Here is a 14,938-nt window from a genome sequence, read left to right as displayed (position 1 = left end):
TAGAGTCATATGAACAATGGAAAATGAAATAGAGTGCTAAAATTAAATTGCATTAAAGTAAAGCTTGAAATTAAAAGTTAGTAGTTAATTGGTTAGAAGTTAGTATTGTTTTGCTTTTGCTTTTCATTTCAAGACATTCTTTGGAGAACACTCAACCCACTTATCATAAGCGTGAATCCTTTAACCAAAACATCTTCCAAAGGAAGGAAAGAAGGCCAAATTTCCACACAATACCATGAAAGAGGGGAGACTTACAATCTCACTAACTAGAATGTTTATGCCTTTTATGTCACAAATTTAGTGTTATGTTAAGCAATCGTAATTGGACTTATGTAGAAGTCACAACTATTTGAGGTCGGGCAATAGAATTTTGGTGTTAATGCATGTTAGAGACATAGTATAATGGACTATGCTCATGAAACATACCACACACAAAAAGAATATGCAAAAGGTGTGGCCTAATCTCATCCATACTCATGTTAATTTTCAATCAACCAGCATTAGGACTTTGAGGTGTCATAGGCAAAATGGAATGAATGAGTGAAGAAAGGGAATAAGATAAAGTGGGAGGGGAATGGATCAAAACTCAAATTGGTCAAAGAAGGACTTTTACCAAATTAATATCATCCATTCATTTTGGGAGATGGAATGTATATTCCATCAATCCCCTAAATCCAATGATATTAATTTGACAAAGTCAAATCAACCTTGGCCAAGGCCCAACAACAAGAGTCAAACATAAACAAGTCATCACAATTGGTCAACAAATTTATTTGGCATTTATTCAAATTAAAAATACTAAAAGAGTGCATTTAAATTAAATATGGTTTGTCCAATTCCTAAAATCTCATCAAAACACCAAAGAAATGGCCATGAGATTTATCATAGGTCAAACAAGGTCAAAGGACCTTGGAGAAAAAAAATCATAATTTTTGGACATTTTAAAATATTTTTAAACAATTAAAAACAAATACAAAATCAATTAATTCATGAAAAATATTAATAATGATCCAAAAAATAATTTTAATTCAGAATATGAAAGAGAAAAATATTTGAATTTTTTTGGTGAAAGTCTCATATTTTTTGGATCAATATTGAATTTAATATGAATTATTGAAAATAATGCAATTAAAATGAAAATTAAAATATCAGAAAAAACGTGGACCACTTGATCTCCCTCATTAATTGAGGTGGCAGATCAAGTGGCCAGAAACGCACTATCCACGATGGACATGAGTAAGCGCGCCACAACATTGGTATTTAAAAGGGACGATCGTGATTAAAATAAAACAAGAGGATCATGTGGCTATGAGACACGCCAGCGCATGGTCAGAGCTGTAGCTCCGGTCTTCTTCTCCGGTGGACCTCACCAGACTGGTCCACCATCAACCATCAACAAAATTAACAACAAGGACATGATTTCAAAGTAAAAATGACACTGAGCTCGAATCTGGCCTCAATTCACTCTAACTCCAAGTATATTGAGAGATACATGGAGTTGAAATTTGAGGTACATGAACTGAGTTGCTTCGATTTGGCCTCAAAGCATCTCAATATTCTTGCCTACATTGGTAGGACTTCATACAACCAAAGAATCAATGGAATTTAGCAAGAACTTGAGAGAATCGAAGAGCTCAAAATTTCTGGAAAATACCTTCAATGGAGGTCTGGATTCAACTGATCTTGATCTTGCTTGTGCTGATCTCAATCCACTTGCTTGCAGAAGAAGGATTGGATGCTTAAAAAGTTGTGGATTCCTGGAGATTTGAATTTCAAAACAATGGAAATTCAACCTCAAATTCAAATGAATTTCTCAAGTTTATCCTTTGCAAAGTGAGGGCTTGAGATGGGAGATCAAAGCTGGCGCGAATGTGTGTTGATTGCTGAGCATATGAGGCTCTATTTATAGGTGAAACCATTGATATTTTCACACTTGAAATCACTTTCCAAATTTGGTCATTGATGATGCATGGGTGCATGGGCGCACATAGGCCCATAAAATCATTGCCATAAGTCCACAAATGAATGTTAGATAGTCTGAATTCAACTTGGATTGCAAGGCAAGTGTGCATTTGGATTTGAAGTTTGATCCTTGCCAAGTGATGGCACCATGTTCATGACATGCGCAACCTATGTATTCCTTGTCCAAAATGAATGAATTTGATATCTTTGGAAAGGTGATATCAAGAGGAACAACTTCCATGTTCAACACTTTTGAATTTGGAGCTCGGAGCTTGGAGAAATTTGAGGTGGAAGTTTGGAAATTTTCGACATATCAAATTTTTTCTAAGTGTCAAGCCATATGTCTCAACATTCCGCCTTGCTTAACTTTTTATATGAGCTTCAAATGAGAAACGTGTCTTCATTAAAATTGTAGCTCTCTCAAAGACCTTCAAAATGGTCACTAATTTCATGTCATTTGGATTTGAAATGATAGAGTTATGCATTTTTGAAGTTTGGAAAAATCACTTGGTCAATGGTATAGGTCAAAAGTGACCTATAATGTAACCTCATATCACATGCCCAAAAAAGTTTAATTAGCTCTCACTCCGAACATAAAAGTTGAATTAAACATCTTGAATTTGATTGTGAAACTTGGAAATATTTAATCTCATGAAAAATGAGCAAGTTATGGCCTTGGGAAGTTGACTTTTAAATTAGGGTTTAGACAAAATGACCTATAATGCTTCAACATAGAAAATGATTTTCCAAGAAAACCTAGCTCTAGGTCACAACATGAAAGTTGTTTAGAATGTTATTTAGAGTAAGTTTTCTCTTGGAATCATTTTCACATGGTAAAAATTATAGTAGATAGGGTCTAGGGAGACCCAGTTTTGATCAGATGAATCCATCTGACCAACCACCATCAACTAACTTGCTAACTTCCAATTCTCTTGACTTTCTTGGCTCATGGTAGATCACATATGCATAATATTATGAATTTTGAAGTGTCCCTTGAGAAATTTGATCAATTGGTGAGATAGCTTGTTGAAGAAGTTACTCAAGATACCTAGTCAAACTAGGATTTCCAAGGTAAATCACCCTCAAACTCTTGAAGAAAACTTGATCAATATAACATGTAGAGAATATTGGGACTCATATATGATGCTCATAACCATTCTTGAATCAATTCTTGGTTGTGCTCTTTATTCATGAGGGTCTCAAACCCTAGATGTGAACTTGATGAATCAATGGAATCATGCCTTTCCTACAAAAGAGTTAGACAAATGCAAAGATATATTTTTGGTATTTTGGTTAGTGAAATGATAAAATACAAGTATGATATAATCATAAAGTGCTTGGTGATCTCTCCCAAAATAAACCCAATGAAAGAGGGGTAAGGAGGATGCCAAGGTATGATCCCAATACTAATGCTTATGATGAAATTGCATGAGGGATCTTAGGGACAAAATTGGGGTCTTAAAGCTGGTGACATGCGATTGAAGGTCAACCAACAGGTTTTTGCATCCAGTCATGTGTCTGGAGCATCCACTCTCAAAGTACCAATCTTCTTTGGCTGAGACTCTAAAGGAAGTGTGAGCTATCAAGTTAGTAGCACCAACCCTAGGAACCCATTATTTTCTGTTAGCAGGGATGTGTTGTTTGGGTCAAGGTTGATGAGTAGGACTAGGATAACCATACAACCTAAAGCAGAATGGTTTTATGTGACCAAATTTCCCACAGTAATGACATCTCCATCTTTGGTGTTTTCCTTTATGTTGTCTTTCCTTGTGATGTTGAGACACCTGATGTGACATCTTTGGTTTGCTACCAGTGGGACTACATTCAGGAGAGGATTCATTGAACCCAAGGCCAGTCATGTCTCCTGCCATATTTCCAGCCTGGAGGATTTTGCCTAAGGTGTCAGATCTACTTTTTAGCATTCTGACATACTTTGTCATCTCATCCAGTTTGGAATTCAAGAACATGACTTCAATCTTCAACTTAGAGATGGTTTCTAAGTGTTCTGTCCTCTCAGCCTCTAGCAGAGTTATCAGTTTCTTATGATTCTCCACTTGTTGACACACTTCTTCACTTCTGAAACACAACTTCCTGTAAGAAGTAGCTAATTCATCAAAGGTTAATTCATCATCACGGGAGTCTTCATCAGGATCCCATCTCCCAGTCAAGGAGGTCACAAGATTGGCAGATTCTCCTTCTGTTTCACTTTCAAAATTATCATCTGACCAAGTAGCAATAAGACTCTTCTTCTGTTTCTTGAGATAGGTCCTACATTCAGCTCTAATGTCATATTCATGGCACTGAATTCCTTTGCCCTGTTTGGATTTTTCTTCAGATTTTGTTCTTCTTCCAGCATCATTGGACCTACTGATGTCAAATGAGTTGTTCTTGACATTAGACTTTGACCTTACATCCATCCTCTTCAGGAGTTTGTTGAATTGTCTCCCAAGTAATGCTACATCATTTTCCAGATCTTCATCAGTATCCTGACTACTGTCTTCCTCTTTCTCTTCAGTGTTTAACATAAAGGCTATGCTTTTGACTTTCTTTTCAGATCCATCACTCATTCCCAACTCGAATTTTTGGAGGGATCCAATTAGCTCATCCACTCTCATCTTGCTGATATCTTGAGATTCTTCTATGGCTGTCACTTTCATGGCAAATATCTTGGGAAGTGACTTGTGAATTTTCCTTACAAGCTTTTCATCTGACATCTTCTTACATAGGGCTCCTGAGGGATTAGCAATTTCAAGGATATTCATATGGAAGTCATGAATACTTTCATCTTCTTTCATCCTCAAATTCTCAAACTTAGTAGTAAGCAGCTGCAATCTAGATATCTTCACTCTAGAGGTACCTTCATGAGTGGTTTTGAGAATATTCCAGACATCTTTAGCTACCTCACAGTTGTTCACCAGTCTGAAGATGTTTATGTCAACCCCATTTAATATAGTATTCAATGCTTTAGAGTTTCCAAGAGCTAGTTCATCCTCCTCCTTGGTCCATTCTTCCTCAGCCTTCTTATCAGTTGTAACTTCTCATTCCTTAGTAATGAAGGGATGTTCCCAGCCTGTTAGAACAACCTTCCAAGCCTTATTATCCAAAGATTTCAAGGAGGCTACCATTCGAGGTTTCAAGTAGTCATAGTTAGATCCATCCAGAATTGGTGGTCTGTGTACAAAGCCTCTGTCTCTATCCATAGTACTAGAAAGTAACGTCCCAAGATCTCACCCAAAACCAGAGCAGGATGCCTGCTCTGATACCAATTGAAATTATGGTATCATATATGAGATGTCGAAGGTAATGTCACGACACTAATATCTGAACACCAAGTGAAATATAAAAAGGATTAAAACAGAGAAACAATTGAAACAACGACACAAGCAATTGTTAACCCAATTCGGTGCAAAGACACATACGTCTGGGGGCTACCAAGCCATGAAGGAAATCCACTAAACAGAATTAGTTCAAAGACTCTCAGTAAATAACTTCAAGTCACAGTCTTTTCACCTAATCTCTATCCGTGTGACTTCTATCTAAGAACTCTTAGATATGAGACCCTACTCATTCCCCCTCAATCACAGCAGTGATACTAAAATAAATACTACACAGAAATAAGACACACCTTAAGGACACATACTTGATCTTGCTTAAAAGCTTCAATCAAGTAAACAAATACACTCGTACTTCAAAGCTTAGAGTGGACAAATTACAACTCAAAATTCAGTCCAATTCACACATCAACAAGATGAATGAATGGCTCACAAATCACGAACGTACTTCAGGCTAAAACCCTAATACTCACTCACGCCAATGTTTGTATATTCTTCGTGCAGTTACACGGGGTTACATGGTCTTTAAATTGAAGCTTTCTGAATGGACCTGGGCAGCATGTAACCCAACAGGTTGAGTGTTCTCCAAAGAATGACTAAAAAACAAAAAGCAAAAGCAAAACAATAATAACTTCTAACTCATTAACAACTAACTTTTAATTTCAAGTCCTTTACTTTAATGTCATTTAATTTTAGTCTTTATTCATTTGCCATTATTCATCCCATACTAATTATTTATGTTAATGAAATTTTCACTTTGTCCACTTGGACCATATTGTGTGATATATTCCATTATGTGTATACTTTGTTTGTTTGTGTGGTCTTTGACCATTAATGTACATAATAAAAACAAAAATCCTAAAAAACTTTTGTGTGGACTGTTGACTTGATCTTGGACAAATGGACTTAGAATTTAGGCAACATTCCTAAGCTAAAGGACTTGGCCAATGCCAACTTTCAAGCTAAATTCCTAAGCTAAATAGAAAAACTAACCAACCTACAATTTAGCATATGCTGTCAGGAATGAATGTCACAACATTCAGTTTGACGTCCAAAGCATAGACCATATGCTAAGTCTGTTATTTTCCTGAAAACAGACTGTACAAAATTGTTGTACTGTAAAGGACCAATCCGCCCATACTTCAGTATCAGCTTACATTAATAAATGTCAAAACATCCAATTTGACATTTACACATAGAGCCTTATGCCATGGTTTGTTATCCTCCTGAAGAACAGACTAAGATACATACTGAACTGTAGCAGAAAACCAACCTGCCTATTATTCAGTATATGCTGTCAATGATGAATGTCATGACATCCAGTTTGACATTCAGACAGTAGGCCTTATGCCAGGTCTTTTATTCCCTTGATAAACAGACTGAAATTAAATACTGAGTTATAACAGACAACCAATTGTTCTATACCTCAGTATCTACTGTCAGGAATGAATGTCATAACATCTAGTTTGACATTCTGTAAATCCTGTATTAGCTAAACCTGCAGCATACAACTCAAGTATGTCATGACATTAGTCAAGACATCAGAGTACAGTTAGATGTTCTAACACAAAATGCAGTCAATCAAACATCTCCAAAGCATGTCATGACATCAGTCAAGACATTAGAGTCCAGTTAGTGTTTTAACATAAAATGCAGCCAATCAAACATCTACAATTACATACAATACAGTAATCCCAAATTGCACAAAAATATGTCACAAGACAAATACAATACAACAAGCATGAAAAGTTGGCAAACCCACTAGGAAAATATCCCCAGCAGAGTCGCCACTTTTCTGTAGCGGGGTATTCGTTACCATTAGAGATATTGACTAAATCCAAGGTAAATCATACAAAGTCGAGTCGCCACCGCACTTCTATTTATCCAACGGAATGGTTAGAAAGCGAACAAAAACCTAATAGTTTTAACAAAAACTAGTAAAAGAAACAGAGATCTGGGTAAGGGGGTTGGTTATGCAATGGGAAGGTGTTAGGCACCCAAAACGTCCTAGGTACTCCTAGGGAGCCCTTTTCACACTTGCTGCAAAGGTTGTTGTTTTGTGAAAATTTTGTTTGTGCAAACATGATTGAAGAGATGAGAGGAGAATATACAAGTTTATTTACATTTTGTGTTTGGATGGATAAACCCATTGCCTACGTACCATCTTAAACGATTAGGATCAAAACCTCGTAGTTCGGGGTAAAAATCTCAAAATGAGTTGGTGAATTGGTTGGTCCAAAAGCCTTAAGGTCTTTTGTTATCAAAGGGAGACAACTCAACCAAACCACAAATCCACCATGTAAGGATAGCTTCAACATGCTAGTGAGGGGTTAACCCTATAATAAGCATGGAAGACTTATTGTCCATCACTAAGGATATAGGTGAGTATTACATCTTCCACAAGGATAACTCAAACCTAATAGCTAAAGGTTATGGAAAATTTTATTAAGAAAGTGGCCATTGGAACCACAAAAGACATTTGAATGGGTTATATTTATCAATTAGAAGTATATACAAAAATGGTCAAAGTTTACTTAAAGATTCAATTCAAAATAAGTATTGTGAAAAGAAAGTTTGAAAATCAAAAGCATAAGGCTAAGGTTTCTAATGTTTGAAAACAAGAGTTAAATGTTTGCACAAAAGGTTTTGGCTTGGGTTAGAGTGGAGAGAAGAAGAAGAAGGGCTAAGTCCTAAGTAAAACAAAAAGAGAAGGGATGAAGAATCAAAACCACAATGGAGTCCCTCTCTTGAGATCATATTGATGATCCAAGTAGCTCCCATCCTTTGGAATAAGCAATCACACAAAGCATAAGCAATCAAACAAGTCTCTCAAAAGATCCTCAATGTATCTTGTATCTTCCACTTGGATGAACATGGCAATGGTCCTCCAATTAAGCTCAAATGGAAACTCCTAGTACAAAAGCACAAACATCAAAAGTTCCATGAAGTAAAACAAGAATGGACAAGAGCGAGTTTAGAGATTTGGTCCTTCTAATCCATCTTCATCATTAAGATCCTTTTACTCCAATTTTGCATAAGGAAGGTCCTACAATCTAAGTCCAATTCTCCATTTCTTTGCATAGGGAAAGTCCTAGAAACTAAGTCCATTTCTTTGTATTTGGTCCACAACAATCAAAACAAAAAAAACACAAGCGCAATAATATATACACAATTATATGCTCAAGTGAGCAAAAAGGCAAATGGCATTAACATAAACATGTGCTCAAGTGAGCAAAGAGAAAAGCAAATGGATAATATGTGCAAGAATAGTAAATTGCATAAAAGTAAATTGCATAAAGTAAATCTTAATTGTCAATAGTTAGTGTTAGTGGTTAGTGTGCCATAAGGCAAATTTAGCGCTATGTTAAGCAATCGTAATTGTACTTATGTAGAAGTCACAACTATCTGAGGTCGGTCAATAATAATGTAGGCAACAACACAAGTTAGGAGTCTTGATTAGTGAACCAAGTCCCAACAACTTGACATGCCAAAAAGAAAATGAGAATTGATCTTGTATTGGTTTAAGCCTTTTGCATGGTTTAGAAGACAACCTATCCTTAATGCAAAGCCATTCACTTGATCAATTGATCAAGATGAATTAGATTTGAATCAAGGAAGATTAAATCTCCCTAACCAATGCTAACTTATCAACCTTCAACTCATTGATCAAAAAGAAAATAAGAAGGAGAAGAAGAAGGAGATGGATAAGAGAAATGGAAATGGCAAAATTAAAGTGCATTAAATGAAATACAATGTGCCAATCCTCATATGTTGACCAATAACATTGAAAGTCAAGGTCAAACAATCAAAAACAAAAGTGAGATGAAGATTGGAAGTCAAGAAATGAACAAAATATTTTTGGCATTTTTTAATATTTAAAATTAAACTTGAATTAAAAATAAAGGAAAGGTCAAACTTCAAAATCACTTCAAATCAACCTTGAAAGGTCCAAGTGATTTATCCCAAGTTCAACAAGGTCAAACAAAGTTTGACAAAAAATTTCAGCATTTTTAAAAGTCAGAAACTATTTTTAGTCAATTAAAAATGAATAAAAATAACCTAATTGAACTAAAATCTCAAATAAATCTCAAATCAATTCAAAAATTGATGAGAATATTTTTCATAGATCCATCATCCTTCAAATAGGTTAGGAAAATATTTTTGTATTTTTTGAATATCAGAAACTATTTAAAATGAATTAAAAATAACCAGAAAAGAGAAAATTCACAAAAAATATCAAATGGCAAAATAAAAATAAAATAAAAATCAGAAATAGAAACTAGAAATTATTTGGGAAATAATGCAATTGGTCCCATAATTTTTGGATTAAAAATGAAAGAGATATTGATTTTTGAAATAAAATGGAATTTAAGAAAATAAAAACAGAAATTAGAAATTGGAAAAAACGAGAGCCCTTGGATCTGAGCTCATTAATTGAGCTGGCAGATCCAAGGATCCAGAGGCGCACACACATGGTAATCCACGGTCAATGCAATCACATGGAAACCAAAGAAAAGTCATAATAAGCAAGGGTCATGATTCGATCTGGGAAACACATCCAATGGCCAGAATTCAAACTGGCAACAGGCGGCCACCGGAGCCACCTTCTTCTCCGGTGAGCCTCCAGATTCCGGTCAATTTTGCAGGTTTTCAAACCTTAATGAAAATGTACGATCCTTATACCAAAATGAAGTCGGGGTGATGTACATCACCCCTGTAACCTTGAATCACACTCAAGATTCCTATAAATGGAGAAATCTGAGGTGGAAGATTCAGGTATGCAAAATGCAGATCAAGGAAAAGCAAAATTGAAGCTACCACTAGCTTGCCTCTCAAGTGAGGACTTCAGAAAACATTTTGGCCAAGAAAATAGATCACAAAAATGAGAGATTCGAAGAAAATACCAGTTGAAGAGTAAGCTTGATTTCTGGAGAATTGGACTTGATTCTTTGCTTGCTTTACCAAAACAGAAGTTCAATGAGATGAATGATGAAGGTTTAGAAGCATTAGATCTAAGAATTCAACCAGATGAAGTTGAATTTTAGATCTGAAAAATTTGAGGGAAATGAAATTGCTTCTTTAGTGATGGCTATGGAGAGAATTCTGCAGCATTTCAGGTTGAATCAGGTGTGTGAGATGAATGGAATGAGGTCTCTATTTATAGAGGAAGTGGCAAGGAGAATGTGATCAATTCGTGTGCATGGCATGTGGAACTTCATTGCATGGGCTTGCATGATCATGTACAAGGCCCAAAAATAATGCCAAATGAATTCTGAGCATCAGCCAAATGAAATTGGACGTGTGACTTGAAAGGCAATTGCTTATGTACCAAGATTTCAAGTGAATTCCTCATTTGTATCTAAACATTCATCTCTTCGAAAGTCCCAATGAAAAAATCCAAACATGATCATGTGAGTAATGGTTGGAAAGGTCTTGATGTAAGGAGCAATTGTTATGTTGGGCAAAAATCCATTTGGAGTGTAGAAATTTATGAAATTTGAGTTTAAAGTGTGATGTGCAAAACATGTCAATGCAAGGTATCTAAAATTGGCCAATTTTCAAGCCCTTCTGCTTTGATGATGCAAGCCTCAAATGAAACAACCGCCAACACCAAAGTTGTATATCGTTTCAAGACAATCAAAATGGACTTAAATTTTGAATCATTTGGATTTTTGATGAGGAAGTTATGGGCACTTGAAGTTGAACTTTTTTGACTTTTAATGCATTTGACCCAAAAGGACCTATAATGTCTTTCATTATCACATGTATTTTATTTGGGAGTTTGAAATTTTGTTCAATATAACATTTTAAGTAGACATCTTAAGCTTTCCAATGCATTTGATCCCACCTCAAAATCATAAAAAATGAATGAGTTGTGTCCTTGGGAAGTTGACCCACAATTAGGGTTTCAGTGAAAATGACCAATAATGTATTGGAATGGCAGATGGCCTTCCAAGCTTCAAATCAATTTTTGAGGAACATGAAAGTTGTTCATATTGTCCTTAAGAACATGTTTTCGTTTGGAACCATATCCATTTGACCAACACATAAAAAGTTAGGTCTCAGTGCATTTCAAAATAGTCAGATGAATTGACTGATCAACTTCTCAAATCCATGTCTCATATCTTGATGAATTGATGATTGAGGACACTCAAATAAGTTCAAATATGCATGAAATGATGAATTAAAGAACTTCCCTTGATTGTACTTGACAATGGGCTAAGGTTGCTTCATGAGCAAGGCATTGTGGTGCACAGATGAATTAGGATTTCCTTGAAGAACAAGACCTCAAGCCCTTTGATTTGCTTTGATCAAAATGATGAATTGAGGTACTAGGGAGGCACTTTTAATGAATGAGAGCTTTGGTAACCATTACCATGCTTGCTTTCATCTCCTCTTGACCATGTCTTTGTACCAATGATCTCCTTGAAGCCTTTGACCTTGTGATTGCTCAAGCTACAAACAAAAGATGTTAGTGACATATTTTTGTGCTTTTAAAATGATAAAAGCAATGATATACAACTCAAGCATGCTTGGTGATCTCAAACCACTCACAAGGAGTCTCACCCAAAGGCAAGGGGAACCAAGATGCTAAAGATCCTTGAGGAAATGCAAGTGCAATGTTATGATGCCATGCCATGAGGGATCTTAGGGACAAAATTGGGGTCTTACAGATGCCCCTATTTAAGATCATTCTAACCGGAGAAGTGAAGGTTAAAATCTTCGTCTCGACGGGGTAGAATGGGCTTAAATAATAATAAAGAGACGAATTTTGGTCCCTAAGAGACCTCATGATGCAGATGTATGCATGCAAATATTACAAACTTTATGGGGATATGTGTCCACAAAGAAGAAAAGAAACCCGGAGAAATCGACAATCCATAGGAGTAATACCCTCACTAGGGAGATAGAGACTCCGGGGGAGTAAAGGGTGAAAACGCGTGAGCAGGTCATGACTCAAACTTGGGGAACAGAATTCCAAAGGGAGTAAATCCAATGGAAAGACTCGAGCTGACTCGAAGGTGCATATGTTGGGGAATATGCCAACACAGCAACATTATCCACAATGGATACTTCGGATAAAAATCCGGACTCAGGTGAGGATAGTCCACTGAGGGACCTCACTGGGGATATCCAAAAGGACTCTCCTGGGGAAGCAACATGATGAGGTATTACCGGTTACTGAGTAATAAGCTCAAAGAGACGTGTGATCTGAACACCGGTATAAGGGTGAGAGAACAACATGCTCGGGAAGAATGAATATCTAAGACCGGTATGAGGGTGAGAGATATCAGTCAACCAAATCATCTGAGGAAGACCTAAAAGGTATATCTCAACTCAGGAAAATCTGACTCCATAGGGGACAAAAGTCATAATAGGGAGCAGAAGGAAGGAACACCAGGGATGCTGGTTACTGGGCATATAATAGATGACCAACCAAAGCGTGAATTGGGAAATATTCCCAAAACACTCATCATCCAAAAAGAGGGAAAAAATCAAACTCGATTAAGGGATGGACATTCGATTCCAAAACAGGGATACGAATCTTACTCAACTAGGGAAGAACAAAAAGCTTCGACCCAAAGAGTGCATGAGATATATTATCTATTACCGTCAGAACATAGATAATGTACTCGCATGGAAGATTATCCACAACCGGTTACTGGGTTAATACAGGATAAATCGACCGACAAAGAGAAAGGCATCGGGATACCAAAACTAGGTATATAATGATGGCCAATCAGGCGGAGCAACAAACATTACCGGTAACCGGTATGAAAGATGACTTGCTGGGGATAAATTGTCTAATCAGAACAATTATCCAAGAGAAAAGAATATCATCACCGCATATTGGATAATGATAACCATCAAGAAGGGGATTACATCTACTGGATACTGGGTAGAAAACCACGGAAAAGTAACCGTCATCCACTTAGGATGATCACAAAGGTTAACTCTGCAAAGGGGAGAAAATAGGGTTTACAACTACCGGTATAAGGGTAGTAAACCAGAGACTCCACCGGGGATAAGATGAATGATTACTGGTTACTGAGCATTTATTCATTTATACCACGGGGAAGCACAGGAAACAGTCTCAAAAGGCCAATTTAGGACCAAACCAAAGAGGCAAACTGAATCAAGACTCGTCCTAGTGAGGATATAACTCAATAGGGGAACCCATCCCAATATATGTGTTGGGAGGAAGCGAAACAACCGTCGTCCACGAGGATATAACTCAGTGGGGAATGCGGAAGGAAAGATAAACACTTTTTGCTTAATGGGCTGACTCTACATTGAGGGATCAGACACCGACATCTGCTTGGGAAATTGTATTACCAACTAGCAGAGGAATAACAAACAAAGATATATGGCAAAAATGTAATATGAATATTTGAATGTTTGAAAAATATATGCACACATGCGTGGTTTATGTTTGATGAATGCTGACAAACAGACATTTCTAACACAAACAGGCTTCACAGGAATACAACCATCCAGTACTACATCTCAAGAGAGAAAGCCAGATCACCAGAGAGTATCTAATCTGCTGGGAATCGTAGATACCAGGAAGCAAAGACCTCCGCAGGGGATGAATCATCAGTCACAGCTGAGGAAAGAGTTTATTGCACAGGTAGAATCTGCCACATAAGCAATTCTACTGGGGAATCTACCCGAGGGATAAAGGGATTCTGGGGATCAACCACCAAGCACCGTATCTACCAAAGAGATCTCATCTGCTGAGGAGGAAAGGTTGCTACCCCGCTGAAGGGGAGAGTGGTGAACATCTCAACAAGCATACCACTCAGTAGGATAAACCTCAAAAAGGGCTCTGGAGGAAGAAAATACAGTCGTGCCAGGAATATGAACAAATGTCTTACCCTGTTGGAGATCATACCATCCTTGGGAGAGCACTGAGGATCTCCTAAGTATCCTTTCGTCATTGTGAATGTTCACCTTGTTTAAAAACAAGTTATGAGAAATTCGTTTATTCAAAACAATGATATTTTCTCAATTAAAAGCATGTGAAACGTTTGTTGAATAGAAACAAATAAGAGTGCAAATAATTGGATAAAAAACTCAAATTTATTTGATGGAATGGTAGTCTGCAAATGGCAAGACTCCATAGATCTTTACAAATTTGAAATTGGTGATATATATTGGAAAATGGCTACATTGAACAAAATGACCATTTCTCCACCAATTCTGAATTCGACGTATTTGAAGCTTCGGTTGATGACGAATGAACCAGAATCTCCGACGGATGATAATTATAGAACAAAGTCTTGTCAGGATGCAGTTACTTGCCAAATCCCTGATTTTTGCCTAGATTTCCCAAGGGTGAGGTACTCAATCTAGCGGGATACAAATATTCATTCATTTTTTTTATGTCTCTAACTTTTGCCTGGACCGCCCTTTCGGATTTTCAATCCACCGAGACGCCCATTTTTGCCTAAGCCGCCCTTTCGGGTTTTCAACTTAGCGAGCTATTTTGTTCTTATTTTTAGGCGAAGTATTTCTTGACTGCATCTGAGTTCACAGGACGAGTGAAATCCTCCCCATCCATAGTTGTAAGTATCAACGCACCGCCTGAAAAGGCTCTCCTAACAACATATGGACCTTCATAGTTTGGAGTCCACTTGCCC

This window comes from Lathyrus oleraceus, chromosome 6 (genome assembly GCF_024323335.1).
Source record: "Lathyrus oleraceus cultivar Zhongwan6 chromosome 6, CAAS_Psat_ZW6_1.0, whole genome shotgun sequence".
Taxonomy (NCBI): Eukaryota; Viridiplantae; Streptophyta; class Magnoliopsida; order Fabales; family Fabaceae; genus Lathyrus; species Lathyrus oleraceus.
The sequence above is the reverse complement of the archived record's forward strand: the minus strand, read 5'-3'. Positions refer to the sequence as shown.